This window comes from Podarcis melisellensis, assembly GCF_964234715.1.
Source record: "Podarcis melisellensis genome assembly, chromosome: 3".
NCBI lineage: Eukaryota > Metazoa > Chordata > Lepidosauria > Squamata > Lacertidae > Podarcis > Podarcis melisellensis.
This window is the reverse complement of record NC_138530.1, coordinates 75,883,712-75,908,586: the sequence shown is the minus strand read 5'-3', so window position 1 is coordinate 75,908,586 and position 24,875 is coordinate 75,883,712. Positions and strand designations below refer to the sequence as shown.

At 40.3% G+C, this 24,875-nt stretch overlaps 1 long non-coding RNA gene across 1 annotated transcript in view; it reads left to right on the top strand.

Moving 5' to 3' along the window:
- Window positions 1-24,875, top strand: part of LOC309366174 — a 358,147-nt gene that overhangs the window by 192,929 nt on the left and 140,343 nt on the right. The window contains exons 10-11 of the long non-coding RNA XR_014166546.1: window positions 20,352-20,442; window positions 21,973-22,105. This is a non-coding gene — a long non-coding RNA (uncharacterized lncRNA). The remainder of the gene's footprint in view (window positions 1-20,351; window positions 20,443-21,972; window positions 22,106-24,875) is intronic.

Genomic DNA, 24,875 nt, shown 5'->3' with positions numbered 1-24,875 from the left:
GCCAAGCAGCTATGTATCTTCCACAGGCTAGTATTAAGGACAGATCCATTCTTCATCCTGAAGGTGTCCTCCATTTTCCATCACCAACAGGAGATTATGCTACCTTCCTTCAGTTCATCTCCCGTCTGCCTCCTGGAAAAGGCCTGGCGTTCATTTGATGTGTGCAGAGTCTTCAAAGTGTACATAGGTAGAACCAGACCACACTGTCTCATTGAAACCTTGTTTGTCTCCTTCCACCCTCTTACCCTGGTCAATAAGATCTCTCTCACGGCTGTGGCTTGATGGATTAGGGCCTGTATAGTGCTGGCCTATGAGGCACAGCATTTGCCCGTTCCCCAGCATATAACAGCACACTCCACCAGTTCAGAAGCCACCTCTGCTGCCTCTTCCTGTAATGATCTGCTCCAGGAGATCTGCTGAGAAGCCACCTAGGCCTGGAGTCTTTTGCCTTTGCTGATGCTACATTTTGCAGGAGGATCCTGCAGCACGTCCTCCCCCAGTAAATCCCTCCAGCCTCCAGCCGGCCCTAGGGATATTAACTCCTTTATATCCCATCCTGCTGACCTTACACATGGAATCAGAAAAGGTATGGTTATACTTGCCTGAAGCAGAGTTTTTTTATTCCCAGGGAAAGGTCAGCAGCCCTGCTTTAGTTATTCCGGCTGCAGGATTTGGTTAAGGTTCTCATTCAAATTTCCCCTTTGTTGGGGAGCTGGGAATAAGAGAAGACTCCCTGGAAAAGACCCTGATGTTGGGAAAGATGGAGGGCACAAGGAGAAGGGGACGACAGAGGACGAGATGGCTGGACAGTGTTCTCGAAGCTACCAGCATGAGTTTGACTAAACTGCGGGAGGCAGTGGAAGACAGAAGTGCCTGTCGTGCTCTGGTCCATGGGGTCATGAAGAGTCGGACACGACAATTTTTTTCAACTCCTATACTTTTGATCTTGGTGAGTATGCAAACTGCATGATGGGAGCCCAACCTCCCCCCCCCAAAATTGCTGCCTGCCTTTGACCAGTGGAAAACTCCGTTTCAGGTAAGTACAACTGTACTATCTCAGCATGTGTAGATCTTGGGCTTTATAGAGGCTGTTATGGGGTATTTAAAACACTGAATATTATTCTTCATTTGGTAATTGGAAGTCATTAATGTGTATGTAATTTCGATAATTTAACTTCAATTGGATGAGTCACTTTGTGATTAGTTTGGCTTTTCAGAAGTGTATGTGATTATGACCTGAAAGGGAAATTAATAGCAGGATTATGGTCTTATAGATCATACAATTCATTACATTCTCCCCAATCAATATCTGGCACTGGCTACTACACCTTCAGTGTATATGTTTCATTCATTCAGATGAGTAGATCTATATTTTTGTTACTTTGCTGTTCAGCATATATCACAATGTTGTGAGATTAAAAGCCTAAAGTATAGCATGTCCTATCTCTCTGGTATATACAGATCCATTATTTTAGAAACTGGACATATTCAATAGTCACTGGTCAAACAGCTATATTTTGCACCTCCATAGCAATAATTATTTCTTAGATGGGAGTGTGGGAAGCTGCCCTTGCGCCATCCAGCTCACTCTGACTAGTAGCATCTCTTCATTGTTTAAGATAAGAATCTTGCTTAGTCTTATCCAGGTATGGTGAGGATTGGACTGTAGTCTTATTGCATGCTAAGCATGTGTTCTGCCACTAAGGTGCAGTCTTTTTCCAAGGTATTTCTATGCTAATTTCATGATGATTTTCAGGGGCTACTGTGTTATAGTGGATAGGCTGTCGGGCCTGAATGTGGCAGAATTAAGTTCACCCCAACTAATTAAACAAAGGCTGCAACTTCATTAGCATTATTTGAATGGGATCTACAGTGAACATTGTCATCTTTGAAGGAATTAGGTGCAGTAGGAATCACCTTGCAGCTTCCTGGTAACCTCAACTTTGCCCTGAACAAGAGACACCAACTTGCAAGGGAGATTTTTTGCAGGGTGGGGAGATGTGCTCATGATGTCACACATGATGTCAGGATGTGGGGAGGAGCCAGAAGGCAAAGCCAAACATGGTGGCAGCATGGCTTCAATGGCTGGTGGTTCCTCTCTGGTGTTTAGCTTCCTCCTCCTGCCACTGCCACTGGCCATCCCTTACATGGCAGGAGGAGGAGCCACAAGCCACTGAAGCTGTGCCATGCCATGATAGGCTCCATGAGTGGCCTCCTCTTGTCACTGTCACTGACTGGGAACTGCTTTCCCCCTCCTTCCCTTGGCAGGAGGCGGAAGAGGAGCCGGCCACTGAAGCTATGCCATGATTGGCTCCATGCTCCATAATTGTCTCTTCCTCTGCCCCCTGATTTTTGAACATTTGAGGGGGGTGCAAAAGAACTGGACCCCTAGGAGTTGGCTCCTGTGCCCTGAACCAAAAACAATGTACTATCTGACCACATCTTTAAGTATGAATCCCTATGAAAAGAAGGTGCTGTTGGTGCATGGTTTCTGTGTCTGGAACTTGCCCATGGTTTGAGACTGGAAGAGAAAGCTCTGCTATTCCTCCCATTGAATGTCATTTGCTGTGTAGGGACACGAAATAGACCCTCCTTGGCAGTGGTACCCCAGTTATAGAAAATGCTTCCTCCAGATGGAAAAAAAGAGCTGCAACTCTAATGAGCCTGCCCAGATCTATGGTGGATCTGATTAGCTACTCTGATCATTGAGTTTTTTGGATGTTAATGATGTCCAGTTCTGTAGACTTTTGATATTTTAGGATGCTTTATTTATATTTTATTGTTTCTAGTTTAATTGATTCCATTGCTTATATTTCATTGGTTAACTTCATTGTATGGATTTTGGGAAACCACTTTGTGATCTTTTTTATTTCCTGCTTTTAATGACAAGTGATATCACAAATACATAAATATTGTGAGAATCCCTCCTAAATCTCTGTTCCCACAAAACCGCTGGATTCTGGGTGTGTGGTCCTGACAAGACTCAAAGGGGTTCCTTCCTCTCCCTGGATTCCAGAGGCCTAAGTCACAAGCTTAGGATCCAAAAAACCTGAGTAGCAAGTCTGAGAGATCCTTTTCATGATAATAGTGCCAAAGGGCACTGATCAGTCACTATGTAATTTACTTTCTTGAACTGCCCCACTTCTGAAAAGAGACAGGCCTTTTCTTTGGGCTTTCTAACCCAGCTCCTCAGGATATAATCCCTTAGGTAATGCTGTAGATCTTCTTAGATAATATAATTGATTGACCTCATTGGACAAATTAATCATGAATCCTGGGACTGAATAACTGTTTGCTATCGTATTTAATTTCCTAGGTAGGAAAAGTACCCCCTTTGCTACCCAGAGTTCTTGACTGAACATCAGAGCTTGTCCTCTTGTCAGTTTGGGATTGAACTCCAAGAAACTGCCCATTTGCTGAATTGCTGTCATTTAATAGAAGTAGTTGCATAGTCCTTGGCCTTCGTCAATGTTAATATGAGAGAGCCTCTCCTCCTCCCAGAGGGGAGGGGTTGTGAGCGGGAGATGATTTCCGCGTCATGCAGGGGGCGCTCCGCCCCCTGCTTCAACTCCAGGGCTGGCGCGCCACGCCCCTCCCTGGTCAAGCACCCAATAGGGAAGCTCGGCGGGGGCGTGGCTTGCCATTCAAATGCGGCTGTGCCAGCCATCCCCACCATTGCACACACATTTTCTTCGAGTCACCCACCCTCCACTCCCTTTAGATTAGCTTTTCCTGAGACTTTGCTATGGACCTCTGGTTGGTCACCCTGTTTAACCAGGGGGCCTGGTAGGAGTTTTTTTTCCAATTGGCTAAATTGGCCCGGCCTCTTGGTTTTTTCGCCTACCTCATAGCAACCATCACAACTTTCGTGGTATTTGGTGGTTAGGCATTGGAATGTGTTGTTGGTGTTTCGGGGTGCAAGGTGTGGCCATCGCCTGCCCCCACAATTTTGGGTATTCCACTAAAGGAATCCGGCGGTCCTGGATCCTGTCCAATGCCCGTGTGGCGGGGGGCCATGGCACGACCATCGGTGACATCAGGGGAGAGCCTATAGTTGTATTAGCATCAACAGGCTCCACCTTCTGGTGAATAAACCCCCTTTGGGCTCACCCCTCTCCGAGTGGGTGGAGTCTAATCTTCCGTGGTCCAATGCCTAAGCCAATACCTTCTCACATGCTGTAATCAATAAAGTTGTGGCTTTTTCCTTACCCATTAACCTTACATACTGTGTCCACGTGTCTTTATTCCCCAAGCGAGGATCGGGTCCTCGAATCACAACTACATGTTATACACCTAGTGATGGATGAATCTGACATTTTTGGTTTCCTCACTTTTTCATTTTTCATTCATCTTCTATTCAGTTGTCTGCATTTCTACAGCAATTTGCATTTCAAAAAAGTCCTAATGAAAATTCATCTGTATTTTTAGTGCATTTAGTTCAATTTCTCCTAATAAACATGTTTTTATACGCATTTCTGTACAAGTATACACATTTTTAACCCATTTTCCTTGATATAATGCATCCGTCTATGTTTTTAAAAAGTAGTATATGCATTTTCTGTTAACATGCATTTTTATAAACACTGGTTGGAGAAGAGCATTGTAAAATTTGACGAAGTGAACATTTTGAAGAATAGCTGCATTTCGGTTTGTTCATTGGTACGAGAAGTGTGAATTGGGTAGTTTCACATCAAAATGCAAATTAAATTGATTTTCTCCCCCATGCCTAGTCCTACCTATCTAAGTGAATTGTGCAAGGTGCCGCATAATTTGTGTCCAGCACTGAGATATGTTGAGAAAAGTTTACTAGAATTGTATAGATTTTAGAAGCTAGTGAGAGATTATGAAGAGCTCTCAGAAATCACTGAATGAAGCACCTATGCCTGCACAGTTTTTTCTCTCCCTGTTTGCTATTCTTTGTCCACATCCCCCTACTGCTCATTTGTTCTCAAATTCCATGCCTCTTCCTATCCAGTATTCTAATCATCCTTTGGCCTTTGCTACCACAATCCAAGCTTTTGATAACCTGGATGTTGGAGGCAGAATAAATTATGCAAAAATAAGCCAAATGCACCTTGCTTTTCCTTGCATGCCTTTTCCTTACATTAATTATATGTTTGTTTTTTTGCAACATTGCCTCTTTAGTTTTTGGAAGAGAAGAAGCTACAGAATCCCTACTTACTGCATTCAAAGTCTTTGGCTTTGGGGGTGGGTGGGGGTGTTACCAGGCAGGTGTTTCTGAGCTCTGGTATCACTCAATGCTACTGAGAAATGAAGAAGCTGAAAAGTCAGGCACCTTGTTTGATTTGCAAGTTTTTAGTGTGTAATGTACAACTACTCTACATTCATTCTTAATTGCTTTAATCCTTGCATCAACCCTATGAAGTGTGTGTTTATGCATGGGAGAATTGTGGCAGCTTTGAAACTAACAAAATTATTATGGCTTAAGGCAGGGCAGCCCAACTTTTCATACTAAATGGGCCATAATATTACTTCAACATGCAATCCACAGGCTGCATGATGGCATGTCATGTGTGAACAGGGGCTTTGGAGGGAGGCACAAGGTTCTGGCAGGGTCCTAGAGCTTCCCAGCTCCTCCCCAAAGTTGGAAAATGGCTAACTTGGCTTTGGGAAGGAGGTAAAGGAACTCTAGGACCCTGTCAGAACCCTCACCCCATCTTCCCAAAGCCGCCCAGCGCCTTGCTTATCTGGCTTTTGTGAAGGCAACACAAGGGCTGGAAGCTTCAAATGTTGCTGAAAGCCACCAAATAAGGTCTTGAGGGCCACTAGGAGCCCTTGGGCCACATCTTGGACCACCCTGGTTAGGTTTTGCAGACTACATTCCATTTCATCAGATGCACTGTTTTCCTAGGTACATGATGGAATGGGGATATTGTGAAAAATATGTTTCTGAAATGAATTGCAGAAAAGTACAGAAAGCATATACAGCCATACATACATGTATGGAAGGGACCACAGCTTAGTGTTAAAGTGTAATCTAGCAGAAGGTCCCAGGTAAAGTCCTTTGCATCTGCAGTTAAAAAGAATCTGATAGTTGGTTGAGGTTTTGGAGAACTGCCTGTCAGAATGGGAAGTACTGGACTAGGAGGATAAAATATCTGGTGTATAGAACATAACGACTCAGACCCATGTAGCTCAGTATTGTCTACAATAACTGGCAATGATTCTCCAGGACTTTAGGCAAGGACTGTCCCAGATTTACTAAGCAAAACAGAAACTCTGCCTCTGACTTATGGCCCTTCCTCTTATTATTGATTCTCAAGAACCTCCTACAGGTTTGAACAATGAACAATGGTGGTAAATACATTATTCTTGTTCCTAAGAACAAGAATCATTAAAGATCAGTACTTAGTATTATTTAGAATTTGGTTAGGCAGGTCCCAATGAACCACAGGAGTAGTGATAATGCTGTTTGTTGTGCTTTGTGGCAGACAATAGTTTAATGTCGGTACATATGCAAGACTACATGTGTCACCCAAGTTGTGGAAATTTTCCACCTATTACAAGTAGACATTTTCCACCTATTAGAAGTAGATACTTCTAATCTACATGACCTTTTCATCATCATCATCATTCGCAGGTATATCTAGACAAAAGTCTATAGATGTCATTGCAATGGAGTATAAGTTCAAAAGTATATAAGTTTCATATACTAGTCATTGCAATTCAATATTATTGGAAAAGAATGGTCACACAACTATATGAAGCTTATAGAAGTTCTAAACTGCATGCTTCCTTTCACTTTTAGGTGCCGGCTCTTGTTCTTTGAAGTTTACTTTAACCTCAGAGTTGCCAACTTGCTCTGAAATTGATCAGAGAGGCTGCAGCACCTGCCTTCATTTGACCTGACTTGTAAAGTTAAACTCAAAGAGCTGTGTTATAGGGAGGAGGTGCTGTGTTATCCCTGTGTCTCTGAAGCTGCTAGTATGTGGATTTCACTAATCCTCACTTCAGACATCAAAGGTCAAGGGTATTCGTGACTCCCTTTGGTCCTAATTTAATTTTGTAAGACTTCAATCTGAAACATTCTTACTCGTGAACAAGTTCCATTGAGGCCAGCGAAAATAATGTCAGAGAAGGTAGGTTAATTACTCCAAGAGGCATATTTGTATTTTTATTACCTATGGAGAATTTGGGGAGTGGAGTTGCTGTTGTTTTTGGTCTCCATTTAGATCTGAAAGATTCAATAAAACAGAAGTGAATGGTTTTCTTTGGTTTGAATTTACTCAGCCTTCCCTCTATATAGTGTGTAGTACTCCCTGCAGTCTCCTTAAAGATTGTTCATGGTAACAACCAAAAACTTTGTTCTTGGTAACCACGAGTCTCAAGAGGATCTAGGCAATCTGAAGAACAATAATGAAAGAATGGCTCTTACATGTTTGTGTGCAGTTACTCAATTTGTCCTTTTCCTTCTATCTCTTTTCTCTACCACATGCCTATCTTTCCCAAAGGAACACCTCTCTTAGGACTTTCCGTAACGTTTCTCCTCCATTATTCTTTCATGCAACAACACATGTAGATGAATACACATGTAAAAACATATGCTAGGATGAAAAATTAACCTGGATTTTCCAGGAAAGAAACAACAGATGTGTGCGAGAGCCAGTGATATTCTAGAATCCCTCTTACAGATCTTCCCAACACAATCCAAGAATGAAAATTTCATTATCTGTTAACTCCCCACCCCAGTTGAAGTGGTTGGTGTGGAAAGAAAACATTTAAGGTGAAATCCTACGTAAACTTACTTGACCTTTATTGTACTTTCAATAGTTTATGATTGTGTTATTATAATTTTTAAGTATTGTTTTCATCCTGGATCACTAGTTTATAGTGGAAAGGTGGACGTAAATGGAATAATGTTGTGGAAGCTACTTCCAAGTAAACATGCACACAGTGGCGTAGCGTGGGTTGTCAGCATCCGGGGCAAGGCAAGTAATTTGCACCCCCTAACCCGTGAATTTGCGCTCCCTAACCCATGGATTTGTGCCCCCTTACCCTAACCCCCAGATGTTGCGCCTGGTGCGGCCGCACCCCCCTTCACCCCCCACGCTATGCCACTGCATGCACATGATTTGCTGCATGGGTTATTATTCAGCCAGTGTAAAGCACGGTTGTATTGTGTGTCAAGCATATGAAATTAATGGGACATAAGCACGATAAATAAATAATAAAATTAAACATATCACTTGGAAATAAGTCTTACTGAGTTCAAGGAGAGCTGCTGCCAGATGGGGTTTCCAGATGGGGTCTTAGTATTGTAAATGGTCCATTCAAATATCACAAAAGGGTCATTGGCAACAGTTTTTAATTTTTTTTATAAAAAATAACAACTATTGAACTTTTTCAGAAAGGGTGAATCTGGATTGTTAATTTGGGGATCCAATCAATGCTAGTGCACACCCAGTCAAATCATGGTCATGCACCAGCGCCGAGTCCTTTAATCAAGGTTTAATCAAGGTTCAAATTTCCTCATTAGCAGCCCAGTGAGACAGGAACTAAAGTATGACCAGTGATATAACAACAGACTCAAGATTGTAACAAAAATAAATCTGCCTCTCTTTCTCTCTCTTTTTTGGTGCACAATGCTTCATTTTAGGCATATAGAAGAAAATGATATTATGTAATCTGCAGAAAATAAAGCAACTTAAAGTGATGTAGTAAATAACAAGGACATAAGCTGATCATTGGAATTGCAATGGTTTAATAAAGGAATAAACTAATAATTGCATCAGCAAAGACAATAACAGTAAACAAAATTGTTAACATTATTCCCAAATACTAAGATGCTAGAAAACGTAGAGCTAGGAGGCACATTCAAACAGTGGTGATGCAAACTTTTTGTTTCATAAATACATATTAATGACGTACACATAGATAATATGTACGTTTCAGAGGACCTTTTCTTCTCATACAAAATGATTGGTGTTTTATGTCTTATTAGCTTATTTGGGATATTAACAGAAAGGAGATAAAGAGAACAGGACAAAAAGGGGGCAGGGAAAGTTGCTCAGTACATGGGACAAATTACCGAAGATATATATAATAATCTAGCAAAAACTAAGTGCATTTAAGGCGAGTGGTTGATTTAAGTGGGAAAGTTAATAGTAGTAGTAGTAGTAGTAGTAGTAGTAATATAATATTTATTTATACCCTGCTCTCCCAAGCCAGGACTGGGCTCAGGGCAGCTAACATTAAAGTATGATATATTAAAAACATAAATCAAACAATCAATTAAAATACAGCTTAAAATCAAATTTGCATAAATCCCTTGCATTGAATTTGATGCTTATATGTGCTTAGGTTTTATCCTTTACTGGAAATATGTATGTGTGTATGCATTTTGTTTCCCTTGTAGGGGTTCAAGGGATGGAAATGAATTTTCCCATAGAAAAACAGCGCAAGAAGAAATTGTAAAAATGCTTTCCATGCTGCCTTCCCTCCCTCCCTGTACCCACCACTAATACACTGTGGTCTTCTTTCAATTGCATTACAGTAAAAAGACTCCCCCTCCCAAATAACCACAGAAATGCATATAATGTATAGAGGTATACTCTCAAATAATGCCACATTGTATTCAAACATTTGTATAATTCTGTTTTAAAAAGTAAATTATTGAGAAGTGTTCAAAGCTATGTCTTAGTTCTGAGAATCTTCCCTACACTTTTTCCACTTGGCTCCCAGATGGTGTCAGAAATGAATGTATAGTTTGCAGCTTCATAAATTAGTTACACTGAACAATTTCCACCCCTGCAACTTGTGCTGTGAGGAATGCAGTGACAGATAGATTCTGTGCTCTGTTTGCCTATGAGATGATTTCCTTGAAGTCTCATAATGAGTTGTTTTTGGCAGGATTAATGAGTATTATAATGGTAAATGGATGTTTGCAGCTCAGTTGTGTTCCATCACATAGTAACATGAGGTTTCTGGTCCCTTGGAGGCCATAATTGGTGGCATTAATGCAGTTTTTAATTACACTTCTTGAAAAAATGAATTGGAACCAAAACAAAAGCTAAGTGATCATCTCTCTCTGTAGTGCCATGTGGTGTAAACAGAGTTACCATCACTGTCCCTGATATCTGTCTTTTGAATTAGGCTAACTAGAGAAGAAATTAAACCTTTTAAAGGTAACCTGATTTTTGTTTTTTTAAAAGCATTTTAGGATAATTTTCAACAATGTTTATTTTCCTTTTTAGTCACTAAGGAATTTTCTTATATTGAGAAGGCACAATTAAACAGACAACTATGCTTCAAAATGCTTCATGAATAGGGTGCTCTAGAATATTGTTCACTCTGCATTTATAAGTGAACTGATCTAATATTTACCTGCACTTACCTGACTCATATTTGGATCAGAGCACAATTATCTTTTAAACTCTGTATCTCTCTGAATTTTGCAGTGCAGGTGTTAGCTCAAAAATGTGTAGAAAAAATTGGTATTTTGATGAAAAATGTGAGCAAAAAAATCACATTTAAGGGGGAAATGACTACAGTTTAAATGCCAATTATTATGAAGCTTTTTTAAAACATAAAAGAAACAGGATGGTAAGGACTTGTGAAAGAACACAGATGAAATGGATGTAGACAGGCAATAGTATTTGTAGGGTTGCGGGTGGCGCTGTGGTCTAAACCACTGAGCCTCTTGGGCTTGCTGATCAGAAGGTCAGCAGTTCAAACCCCCATGACAGGGTGAGCTCTGGTTTCTCTGTCCCAGCTCCTGCCAACCTAGCAGTTCGAAAACAAGCCAGTGCAAGTAGATAAATAGGTACCACTGCGGCAAGAAGGTAAATGGCGTTTCTGTGTGCTCTGGCTTCCATCACGGTGTTCTGTTGTTCCAGAAGTGGTTTAGTCATGCTGGCCACATGACCCGGAAACCTGTCTGTGGACAAACGCTGGCTCCCTCAGCCTGAAAGTGAGATGAATGCTGCAACCCCATAGTCACCTTTGACTGGACCTAACCATCCAGGGCTCCTTTACCTTTATTTGTAGAACTTTGATTTTCTATGCATAAAGATAAGGCATTCCTTAGCAAACAGTTTAAGGGTGGGCTGCACATCCCTCTCAATTGCAGAAAGAGCCAGAAAAAAATAATCTTTTGCCCTTGACCACCCAAACCCACAGGTATACAAATGCAAAATCATATGTAAAACAGCCAGTCCTATATAAAACGTTCAAAGGGTCATTCTTGCCAACTAGCCTTTCAATCAGCAGCACAGCCAAGCCACAGAGTGCCAATGCACCCACATTGAACAGAGCCACAATCAGGATCCCTTGCCCACACCCCCAACTCAGCAGTCACAAGACTTAACAGACCAAATGTGCTAGCAAGAAGATGCACTGCTCTTGGTGGCCTAGAAAATCTTGCAGTTCAGGACTCAGCCTTCGATACATCTTATCATTGCAAAGATGCTACTATTATCACTAATTCCTGCCGTTCTGAATAGTCACTGTGCTTATTTTGCATACACCTGAACTTTATTTTCTTAAATACAGACTTTCCTTTTTAGTGATTCATTGCCATTTAATCTCACTGTTTACATTCCCTGACCCTGTACTCCTGCCAACTGAGAATGACATTTCATGCATCTGATGAAACAGACTAGTGTTTCCCAAACTTGGGTCTCCAGTTCCCACCATCCACTAGTGGTCCACTTGGCAAGTGTTGATGGGAATTGTAGTCCAAAAACAGCTGGTGCCCCAAGTTTGGGAAACACTGAAGTAGACTATGGTCCGAGAATGTTTATGCCACAATAAATTTGTTAGTCTTTATGAAGTTTTCTTATTTTTGACATACTGAATGTTCCAGTGCCTGTTGTTATACATTAGCTGTGAACTTCTATTCTATGGACTTGTCCCTTCATTAAATTGCAAAATACTTAAAAAGATTGCTATAAGTTCTTACCATCTTCCTAATGTAATTTGAATCTGTTGGTTTGGGTCTTGCCTTGTAGAGCGGCAGAAAACAAGTTTGCTCCATCTTCAGACCTTCAGATATCTGGCTATCATATCACATCACATCACCTCTCAGTTTTCTCTTCTCCAGACTACACATATCCAACCCCCTCAACAATTCCTCATAAGGCTTCGTTTCTAGACCATTTATAATGTGTCTCCTCCTTTGCACATGTTTCAGCTTGTCAAAATGTCTCTTAAACTAAGGGACCCCGAACTGGATACAGTACTCCAGGCGGGGTCTGACCAAAGCAAACTAGAGCAGTACTATGGTGGGCCCGGACAAAGTGAGGCTGAGTGGATGGGAGTTGAAATAATCACACAACAATCATTTTGGGATAAAACGGGCCACAACTTATCACAGATGTAAGTTGGTCATGGTGTAGGCACTTTTCCTTCCCTTGATCTGGACACTATACTTCTGTTGCTACAGCTTAGGGTTACATAACCTTTTTCTTTTCTTTTTTGCTGCTGCTGCTGCTGCATCATACTGTTGGCTCATGTTAAGATTGTGGTCTATGATGATCCCTGCCTAAATATAGGGCCTTACATTTCCCCCTGTTGAAATGCTTTTTGAGTTTTAGCTTTAGCGCTGCTCTCCAATCTGTCAAGGTCATCTTGAATCCTAATTGTACCTTCTGAAGTAACCATTCCCAGTTTGGTGTCATCTGCACATTTGATGAGCTTCCCCTCTATTTCTTCATCCTAGCTATTTATAAAGATGTTGAATAAAACCAGACCCAGGACAGAAACCCACAGTACTCCACTTGTCACTTTTTTCTAGGATGTCAATAGAATCATGGGTTTGGTCAATCAACCAGCTACAAATTCACCTAACAATAACATTATCTAATCACATTTTACCAGCTTCTTCTCAAGAATGTCATGGCAGACTTTGTTCAAACCCTTAACAAATCAAAAAACGCTACATCCACAGCATTCCATTGATCTACCAAACTTGTAACTCTATCAAAAAAATATTGGTTTCCACTACTAACTGTGATACTTCAAACTCCAAGTCATCTGTTCACCCACCTTGTCCTTTTCAGCCAAACCTGAAAATGATATCCTTGGTCAGTCTTTACTTATTCTAACTGCTTTCCAATTCTATGTCAAGGTTTATGTTCACCTTCCATCTTCTGATTGTAATTAGGAATGTTGCTATAGCCATTTTCACCCCTCGCTAGGTTACAGAATATTACAAAATAATATCACATATTGAACACTGGTCTCCTCTCTTTTCCAAGTGGTTCAAAATGTAGGTTTAGTATCACATGAAAGACCATCATATGATGGTCTTTAGTGATGAACTGCACCTCTTTACCTTTGGTTTGGTTGTTGCTCATCCTGGAATGGTTTTGAACTCTACCAATCAAAATTATTTTTGTTATCCCCCCCTCTCCCATTTAACATAGGAAGTCTCACTATAAGTCATGTCTCCCACATGTCAGGACTAGTATTCAGAACCGCTGTTCTAGAGCGAGTTCTGACAACCCACTTTACAGATCAAACATCTATTTCAGGAGGGAAAATATATAAATCTACTGCTGCATAAAAGTGAAATATTATGGAATGTGAGACCTTAAAATAGTTCAGCTATTTAATTTCTAATCAAAGTTCTCCTGGAAAATAAAGTGTAAGGAAGGATCGGGCGGAGGAGGGGGGAGCACAGTAAAATACATCCCTTTAAAGTATGCTATTAAATAATCATTTCCTTAGCACCTATCACTGCTATCATCTGTATGCATTGTTTAAAAGCAGTGTAATTCTGCTCTAACTGCAGATAACAGGCAGTGTTACGCATTTGAAGGCTGGTTAATTAAGAAGTTACTGAGCACTTACCAAACAGTTTATCTGGTTTCTGATAGGGCTACTTTACATTTGCCCCTAGTCCTGCCATAAAAGAGATAAAATGCTATTTCCAATGATATATTAGACTAGGATTAATTTCTTATCTCTATATTTTGGTTTAAAGCCATTTGCAGTGTTATAGCTATTGTGTATATATCTACAGAAATCCTGGTTTATCATGTTAGCGTTCAAATTGCAACCTAACAATTGGTTCATCTGTACACAAAAACTGAGAAAGAAGAAGCCCAAGGAATATTTTGCTGTTTTAGTAAATATATGAATTGGTCTTCCTGAATATACCCATGCTGCCAATCAACAATAAGATGGAGTGATACATAAGTTTAGTAGTGAAGACGTCCTTTCAAGTGCAGTGCCTTAAAATAGAGCCTCATGGTGAATCCATTTAGTTTGCTTTTGATTATTTTATCAAATGATCCAAAATTTACTTTATCTGGACATATAAATTGAACACTGATGGTAGAGAGAAAATACCAGACTTCGTACAATTGAAATACAGTATTACAAGTGTTTTCAACTGCAATAAATATTATTTTATGTATTTATTAGGGCTGCAAGCTTTAATTGGCTTATTAATTGGTGGGGCCAATTTTAGTTTAGCCTTCAGTTGTTTACTTGATGAAGCCATTTTGGCTCTAATGTGTTCTCATAATAGGGAATGAAAAAGAAAGGCTTTCATTCTGGCAATGAGCAGTAGCTTTGATTTATTAAATTGCAAGTTATCTTGCTCATCCTTCAGTATCTCAGAGCCCCTATACTGATAATTTTCATAATATGCAGATGCACTCACATGTATTAAATTAATTTAGTCAATTAAAAGGCAGACAGTTACTCAGATAAAAAATATGTGATATGTTGATGGTCTTGATATTTTTGGATAAATATATAGCTTTCAATCCAGCAGAGTGGATGGAAGTGGATGTACTTCCACTGGCCATGACACAGCAGAAATATATTTCACAATATGAATGCAATTAATGTTTATACTTTCTTGTTGTGTAAAGAGCAACCATGAGGAAGCCTAAGAAGACTGTGAGGGGGAATGTTTAATCGTTTCTCTCGTTTCTGCAGCCTCCCTTGCCTCTCTCACTCAGTTCCACAGCATTGTTGTGGTGCCCCCTGTGCCAGACAGTGCCAAGTGCAGATGCAGAGGTGGTGCTACCCTAAAACCGCCTCTGCAATGTAACATCATGTTATTGTTTAAAACATGTATTCAGGGGTATCTGAGAAATTTGCAATCCTGTTAGCTTAACATCTGTTCCAGGTAAACTTCTAGAAAACATCATTAAATATTGAATTAGCAAGCATCTAGATAACAAGTCTTGCTGAAGCTGAACCAGCATGGCCTCTGCAGTGTTATGTCCCATGACACTAGCCTTTTAGAGAACTTTAAGAATGCCAGCAGATACCTACAGTATAAAGATGCTCTGGTTGATGCTATTGTTTTGGAACCTCTACAGACATGGAACTTTCTGCAGGTGTACCAGGGACTTACACCTATGGAGTTAAGTGCCATCTGGGTAGCAGATCTCCTTCTTTGCTAGTAGAGCAGCACTTATAGCACATCCAATGGTCCTTCAGCCAGTATATTGTATATTTGATTATACCTCAAATATATTGGGTATAATCTCAAATCTCAAGAGTGATATAAGCACATTGGGAAAGTGCTATATACTGTTTTGTATTACGCATTGTTTAGCGAAAGAATGCTACTACTCCCTGGACCTAGATATTATCTGTCCCCAAGGCTTCCAGTTGCTGACCTGGATGTGGTAGGCAGAGCATCGTATCAAAATGCTGTAGCAATGGTCGAGGGATCCTTGCTGAACATGTCCCTGGTGCAATGTAAGTAAAGATGCAGATTCCCCCTTTTGGGTCAGATTTATCAGCACTGTACTAGGACAAATATAAACCCAGTCTGACAGCACCTGGTGTTTCATATCTCAAGAGGAACCTTCTGCGCAGGGAGGGTATGGGCAGCGGAGGACCCGTGCTCTCCCCGCTGGTCTCCGGCGAGGAGTCATGGAGCCACCTCGCCGATTCCCCCATCTGCCCCCCTTCTCCACTGGTGCTACGCTGAATTCCTTCCCCAGAAGATGGGCTGCTTCTCTCCCTCCCGGGACACTCTCCGGAACCCCTCTGGAGCCCTCCCTCTCCCTCTGGCTCCGATGGCAGTTCACTGACATAGACAAAAGAAAGAAAATGGTCCACTTTCCGGAATATTCTGCCCAAAGCAACAACTTCATCTCAGTACATGGCAAGGGTGGTTCTGTAGGCGGATATTATCTATTTTCACATCTGTATGAAATAATTTCTTTTTTGTTGTGGAAAGTCACAGGTACTTCCATGTGACCTTGGGGAAAGGTTGTAACATTTAACTCTCTAATTTCTCCCTGCGATTATATGATCCACAGTACAGTACTTGGGATTCTGATGATGTAATCCCGTGAATTTAATAAAAAATAAACAATGGTAATTCAGAAATGCCTCGTTTACAGCTCACAGTGTGTTAACCTAGGTATTTAAAAAAACAAAGCAAATATTTACCATACTGAAGTAATGCAAAATATATGTTGTGGTAAGTGGCCACAGTCTGAGGAGGTTTGTGCTGTAAGAAACACAAGGTTTGGATAAAAGCACAATGTGACCACCAAAATACCAATTCCTCCAGAAACAGGTTTAATTTTGAATGTCTTAAAAATGTTGTTTTTCTCTTCTAGTCGTAGATGATAGTTTGCAAGCCCTCATAAATCAGATAGGGAACGGACTACTGAGTGAGGAGAGGCTCACGCACATAAATATACCTCATGGGGCCTTTGCTTGCTTACTATAAAATAAAAATAAAAATGAACATCCTAAAGTTAAACAAGTCAGTGAAGTGCAAGAACAAAATATATGCTCCTCTGAATTGTGGATAGACATAATCTGCAGGGGGAAATGTACATTTACTAGGGGGAAATACATGAATGAATGCATTTTTGAAAAGAGGGCAAGGAAAGAGTATTGAAATGGGAATATACAAGGGCATTATTTTCTTTAAGCATAATGTAGCATCAGGATTTTCACAAAAAGCCTTCACTTTAATTACCAATACTCTAGTGTGTCTCTTCAGACACAGCTTTGCTCTCTGCATAATGGAATCAAACATTCTACACATTTTTTTTCCAGTGGTCTGATTCTATTGTGTATATTCAAGTAAAAACCAACAGTGCATTTTTTAAATCAGCGAGTCTGTGTGGTCTTTCCTCTGTCTCCAGGAAATAAATCTCCCCATAACTTCAGTAGAGCAGAGGGTGGTTGACTACTGCTGCCCATTAGCATCAGGGCTTGCTTATTTTACACAGTGCCATTTTGTGCATTTTACTCTTATTTAAAGTGTATGCTACCAGTGGTATTATGTCCAGCCATATACAAGTATCCCAGATATAACATATTTCATTCTATCACTCTTGATTTAGTTGTATGCACCCCTTGAAAATGTCTGCTTAAGTGACAGTAATGATGGCACCAGGTAATATGGAAGGGACATTTTGCTGTGATGATCTCCTTTTATAGTTTTTATGAATATATTGAAATAAAAATAAGACCACCACCATCCCTTCTGTAAATTTTGTTTCTGCTATGTTGTCCTTTTCACTGAACAAACATATTTAGGATGCCACTCAGTGGCTCTGATTGAATATTTGTTTTAAACAAATACCACTATTACCCAACTAGCTGGAAAATCCACGAGTTAGGTTTTGATAGCAGAAGCGTTTCCCCACAATTTATGTGTGCATGCAAATCTATGGTGCTTTGGATATAGGCTAAAGTATTTGCTTTATGTGTATTATTTTGTCTGAATACACGAAAGCTGGTTTGATTTGTATGTTTCCCCCTTATAGAATTGTTCCAAGGCTCTGTCAGAGATCACGTAGAGTAATTTTTCCCATCAATCTTTGCTGTGCAGCCATGCACGAATGCAGTAGGAAAAAGGGGGCAGAAATCAAATCACTTAATTGCAGCATTTTTCATCTACATCTTTTGTTTTATGGTGGTAAAGGCCCCGAAGTAGCCTACCATGATTCATGGCTGTCACCGCTGCCGTTAGCAGTTCAATCTTTCATTCCAGGCATTTTGGTAGTGAAAGTACCTACACAATTACTTTGATGAATATGACTTGTTTGTTTTTTCTCCATTTTTAGCAGAGAGGGGGATCTGCTTAATACAGACATTTAAATAAAATACTATTCATGGCTACCCTATCTGTACAGAATCCTGAAAGTTGTGCACCCAGAGATGCTGTTATATGTTATGAATTTAAGTTCATTGAGCCTAATGCGTCTGAGCTCTTATTCTTGCACTTATACAATGGCAATATCTGGAAATAACCCTCTTAGAAAAACAACAACTCACCTTTCAAATCTCTGAGGCTGTGACGATTTTCTTCTTTCCTTCAATATATTTTTCATTGCTTCTCCCTCCATCCCCTGGAATATTCCCAAACATGATATGAGGAAAACATCAGAGAAGACTGCATATGTACGTCTGATCAGGAAGTTAGCATGAATATATGTATATGTGTGTGTGCAAACATTTTCAGAAATTGCTAAAGATAGTTTTATTTTAGGAGAAATGCTAGTAAGTTCAGCCTGAGTTCTGAGACCAAAATGAGTAAGGTTTTCGAAAACCTCTTATTCTGTCTACTGTGCTAGCATGAAATACGTCCTCTTTAAGGAAGGCATGTGATTTCATTTCTTCATTAGTATACTTTGTGGTCAATTGGTAGTATGACATACAGTTTAGCAGTGCACAAAGAAGAGAAGAAGAAGAGTTTGGATTTGATATCCCGCCTTTCACTCCCTTTAAGGAGTCTCAAAGCGGCTAACATTCTCCTTTTCCCTTCCTCCCCCACAACAAACACTCTGTGGGGTGAGTGGGGCTGAGAGACTTCAAAGAAGTGTAACTGGCCCAAGGTCACCCAGCAGCTGCATGTGGAGGAGCGGAGACGCGAACCCGGTTCCCCAGATTAGGAGTCTACCGCTCTTAACCACTACACCACACTACACCACCATACCGCTCTTAACTCACTACACCACAAAGTGATACGAAGGGGGAAAAGTCATGTGCAAAGCAATTTTAAGTATCTTTACTTATAAGTAAGTCCTGTGAGTTCAATGGGCTTTACTCGCCAGTAAGGTTAAAAAAAAGGTAAAGGACCCCTGGATGGTCCAGTCCAGTCAAAGGTGACTATGGGGTATGGCGCTCATCTTGCTTTCAGGCCAAGGGAGCCGGCTTTTGCTCACTGATAGTGTATTTAGCACTACAGACTAATTTTGCAGTCCTGCATACAATTACCAGGATGTAAATTCTATTGAACTCAGTGGGACATACCTCTGAGTAAACATTAATAGGACTACCCTGTAGAACTGCAGCCCTATCCTCACTTGCCTCAGAGTAAATGGGACATTTCTGCGTGAACATGTATTCGATTGCTCCGCGTGGCAGTAACCCACTCTGTTACATCTGTATTCTGACGGGAATATTTTACCATGGCCTGATGGAAAAGTGAATGCTTTAACACAAGGGTGGGAAATTGTGATCCTCCAGATTTTGTTTGATTCCCAACTCCCAGCCAGCCTGGTCAATGGTCATGTGAGATGGTAGCTGTAGTCACACACCATCTGGAAGGCCACAGGTCTTCCACCCTTGCCTTTAAGTGTTCAGCAAAATTCTGCAATCTAAAAATGAGAGATGTGACCCAGCCCACTCTGTGCAAAGGAACAGGAAAAGTATTCATTGAGCCCTATGCTGAGGTACATGCATGAGGGGCTCAATTTCTACCACAAAAGGAACAGTGTGTTAGTTGTTTGTGGTAGTCCCTTTCCATCCCTGGCAAATGTTGACATAGCTCAGTCTCAGATGCAATAAATCTATATACAGCTGAGTCCAGAGTACCCATGGGCAGAATGTTGCCTATGGAATTTCTCCACTGGAATAATGGATGGAGGTGACTGAACCAGGTTCCCATTCAGCCCCACTTCCAGCTACTCTGGAAGGTCAGGAATGGTGTGGGAAGTGGCCCCCTTCTTCCAGCAGGAGCATCCATTAAAATTTAGTTCCTTATGAGCCTTTCTGTCTATAGAAGGGCAAGTCTGGGGCCAACTCTAGGTCTACATCTGGAGCAAATACAGGTCTTTGGCAGGGGCTCCTAGCTGTTCAATGGAAGGAACCAATCCATGCTCAAGTAGTCAAATTACTCTAAAGTAAGCATTGGCAAATCTGTTAATTTTGGTTTCTTTCAGTTTCTCATTTTCCTAATCTTAAACCCAGTTCCCCATGTTTCCACATCAGTTTGTGAATTTTTTTGGGGGGGGGGAGTCCTTGTGAAAATTCATATTTCCTGTTAAATTTTCCTAATATACATGTGGTGTATGGAATTTTGTCTAATATTAACATTTTTGCAAAGCGACTTACCCTAATGCAATGCATTTTTGTATGCCATTTTCATGAATATCTGCATTTTTATGCAGGTTATTTGACTGAAGAACTACACTGAAAAATTCAGAGACGTGCACATTTCAAAAGATGGTCGTGTTTTGGTTTGCATGTTGTTTGAGAAAGGTAGGTTCACCTTAATTGAACCTCTCCTCCATCTCTAGTATCACCTTAGCAGTATGGAGCTGCTTTCTTTGCTTCTTCCAGCACTACTAAGCCATTAAAATGGATGCAGGAGTCATTGAACAACTTGGGCCAGTCTGTCTTATTCAAACTAACTTACATTACAGGATTTTATTGAGGACAAAATGGGGGTGGGGGCTGTATGCTACCTAGAGTGCCTTAGAAGGAAGGTGGGATTTAAATATGATAAAAGAAAAAATAAAGCATTCTCCATAGTGCATGCAAGGAGTTGCAAGTGGGTGACCAATGGCTTACTCAAGTTCCCTTAAGTTAGGTCTGGAAAGTTCACAGCACATAGCCTGGGTGCTCTTCCTCTCCACAGTTATATTGTGTATTTTTATGTAAATAAGAGCAATGATATGACATTCTATTTACATAGTAGGTGGTATGTTACTTTAACATTTGAGAAGTGAGATTTGATAATTTTATAGCAAGTTTCCTTCCCACAACTTTACTGCCTGCTTAATGCTAGGGAGTCTGCTTGCTACTGTTTTGCCTCATCATCAGTATGTGATATGGAATAATGATGGAGGTTTTCCGGTGCTGATGAAAAGCTTTAGCAACAAGGATTGGCGGGGGGAGGGATTGGGAGAGGGAACGGGAAATAGCAGCAAATCTGATTGAATGTGAACATTTCAGGTTTGAAAATATGTGCTACCTACGAAAACGAGCTATCGACTAACTCTGAAAGAAATGTTATATGGGCTTAATGTTCATCTTCATTCCCACTATAATGAGAAGAATTAGACTGGCCTCCATATGTGGAATATTTATTTTAGCAATACAAGAAAACGTATTTCCCTAATTTTTTTTCTGTATGCACAGGGCCTTAAATTTTACAGATGTGATTAATGCTTTAATTTGCTGTTCTAGCTGGCTACAAGTTTACCACACAATATAAATTACTTACAGAGAAATTTGCTTATATGGAAGCCTAATTCATATGCTCTTTAACCACCATGTGTGGTAACAGTGGAACAACTGAGCACTTGGGCAATTGGTTTGAAAAATAAGAAAACATTTGAGGCATTTTTTCAGCAGTCAAAACTGCAGCATTTCTGCAGCCAACATATGCTGTGTAATTAGTGTTTGTTTTAACAGGGATCAGTGAATGGGATATCAGTCCTAAGCTGTGGAGCAAAATCAGAGATAAATGATTTCAATTGGTGGGTGTTTTCTTTATTAATTTATATTGCCAGTATACAGTGCTTGGTTATAGATCTCATTTACATAATGAATTAAGGTCAGTTAAAGGATTTCCGACACAATGGTTACAGGAATTTATACATAACAGCTATCAAATGTAATGGATTACTGTTGGTTTTTTTACAAAGGGTGACTGGGTGTGTCAAACATTACCCCATTTATAAAATCAATGTGTATTCTGTCATTGTTTAAACTGGAGACAGAATTCTGTGTAAGCATGCAAAGATCTGAAATGCTAATATTCCATATTTAACTCTGTTTTTTCAGTTCTTCTCTGCAATGAGCAATCCAATAGATTGCAGCTGTCCTATACAAGAATATAGGTGATGGTGGCCCTGATGCAGTTTCCCTAATCTTGAAACACACACAGGAGAACAAACAGGTTTTGCTTGAAATAGAGGTAAGAGAACTGCGATTAAATAATTTCTTTCTTTGTTATCTTCCACTTAAATATATACAAGTCAGATGGGCACCTAGAATGTTCAGAAATAGTGATAACTTCCAGAGGTGTGACTGCAGCCAAAACAATGGTCTTGTGGTGCCGTAAACACACTTTCATGCAGGAAAGCCCACTTCCTCAGAGACTAGGGAAGACTCAGTCCATTGTAGGTGCCATTTCTGTGACACTTGTGTGTGGCATTACTTATCCTTGTGAAACCAGTGCTTTTCAGGTGAGTAACTGTCATGGGGCTTCCGGAGAATGCCGGGGAGAAGGAGGAACCTTCAGAGGGAGGTGGACAGGAAGTGATGGATGGGGAAGGGGGAGAGAGCCAGGAGGCGGAAAAGCTCTTTGATGCAGACCCTCAGCACCGCACAGAAAGTTCTGACACCGATGGTGAGGCAGTGCCTATTCCATCTGCCCAGGAGAGGGACAGTTAAAGAGGAGGGGGAAGAGGCGTCACAGGAAACTTCCCCGCCTTTTCTGTTGGAGGAGAAGCCGGCGAAAGCCACTCCCAGAATCTGAACTGGAGGATTCAGATGCATAATTGTAATATGCTGCCTGTACATATGTAAAATAAAGAACTGTAAATATCTCTGAGTGCGAAGAGCATACACAAGCCATCACAGTAATGAGGTGTATAAGTGTCTCCCCTTGATCTTTTTTAAGGTGACATTTCATTTTTAAGGAGTGTCTTCTCTCATACAAGTTGTAGGTCTGCGATATTCTGCATCCCATTCTTTGTGGAGGGATACAGAAATGTGCCCATACTTAGAAAGCCTTCCCTTTGAAATGTTTTCTTTGTGCAAGCCCCCAGCCCCAGATAATTTTTCATCACCAGACCATAATCTAGACTTTTCAGAAACTTTTCCTGTGGGCTTATCTATGTGACTTGTAATGGCTTCTTTATTTTTAAGTATGGGCTTTGATCCTTAGGACTAAACAACATGATATGTTAGCTCTGTACTTGTGTCCATAAGGGCAGTCCCCCTACCCACCTTTTACTCAATTTGCCATTTAAATTCAGACAAGTCAATGCAAGCAGCGTTTTTTTGTCTTCTCTTTTCCTCTGAAACATCCCCCTCCTGAAGAAAATTATATCTGGACCATCAGTGATCCTCCTGATTAATGGGGCATGAGGGCATGGGGGCAGTTGGAGGAAAGGATAAATAACCAAAAATCAGCACTGGATCCTAAAATAAGTTTATTTATGAAGGTTCATGGAAAGAAAGTTTTCCCCTACAGCTGCTCATCCCATATTGTTTGAGGGGCCCACCAGAACCCTGGACAGATTTGCAGGGGATTCCAGATAGTGTTGGGAAATAGGAAACATTCCTTCACATGCTTCCTTAAATTAACAAACCATAAGATCCAAAAGCTGGAATTTTTAGATGCCTTTTAAAATGAGGAACTGTAATGCAAGTTTATTGCAAGTTGTGACTGCATGAGAACTGTGGAAAGTGCAGCAAATAAATGCATAAACAAATAAATGTGGCCCCATCATTATTCTGGTGCGATATTGTGATGTGATACTCATATTATTCATATTTTCTTGTGACTACTAGCTGGTTTCAATTAAAAGAAACATTGTTAACTATTGAAACAGGGGGTGCATGGCATCATATTGCAATCAGTTTCATTTGTGAAAATAGCACCCCCTGTTTTAAATAGGACCACAAGTGCCAACACAAAATAAATATTTCAGCTAGTTAAGTGGCATAGGATGACAGGTCCCTTTCTGAACCCTTCAGCCATGTAACCCTAATGATGTCAGGAGGAATAATTCCTAATGACCAAGCATTGCAGTGGTGTTTGCAATAAAATTCCCTACTCTAATAGGAAAAGTTTCTGGCTGACTCAGTTTATTGGCAATATGCTGTGGGCAGGATTATTCCAGAGCTCTTGGTGCCAAGGAAGTCATATAACAGAGAAAGTGAATTTGTTAAATTACTTTCCAAATTTATAAAATTCCCGGGCACTTGTAAACTTAATAGCAGTATACTTTTACAGTATCAGTTTTCTGTGACACAATTTCTTTAAAAAGGGAAAGAAAGAAGCCATGCTGTTGATCTGTGTTTTCTGTCAGCTTAACTTGAAACAACGTTTCTTTCCCTTTTCTCCAAATCACTGTTGTCAATACTGCGGCTTAGATTGGATGTAACAAGAAACCATAGTTCATGCTAAACATCTCCCCACAGTGGAAACCCTCATCCCTTCCCCAGTTGGAACATTTGCTAAAACATCTAAATAGGACTAGAGTCTAGCTTTCATTTGATCGGCATTGTCTTCCTCTTGACTCTATGGAAGTGTTTTGTTTAACACAACAGTAAATAAATTTGTTCAGTTTATTGAAACTGAGTAATAGTATTCCTCTTAAAATCTTAAGATGGTATGGCTAATAAAGCATGTTGATAGAAAACCAATTATGTGGCATTCCATGTGTGAAGTAGATTAATAGAATGTTTCTTCAACTTTAAAAGTGCAAGAAAGCTATTAAATTTGTGGTGTATGTTATCCATAAAATAATTATTTCCACATGAGAATCTACATTGTCTAATGGTATCTGCTTGTAGAGAACAGTATGATAGAGTCTTTAATGAGGTATCACTTTTGTCTTGATTAGTCACATTAACACCATATATTACTTCTGAATAACACACAATTTTTTTTCTTATAACTTGTAGTCACATTTATTACTCACCATCCCTTTTGTCTTTTTTCCTTCTCTGTC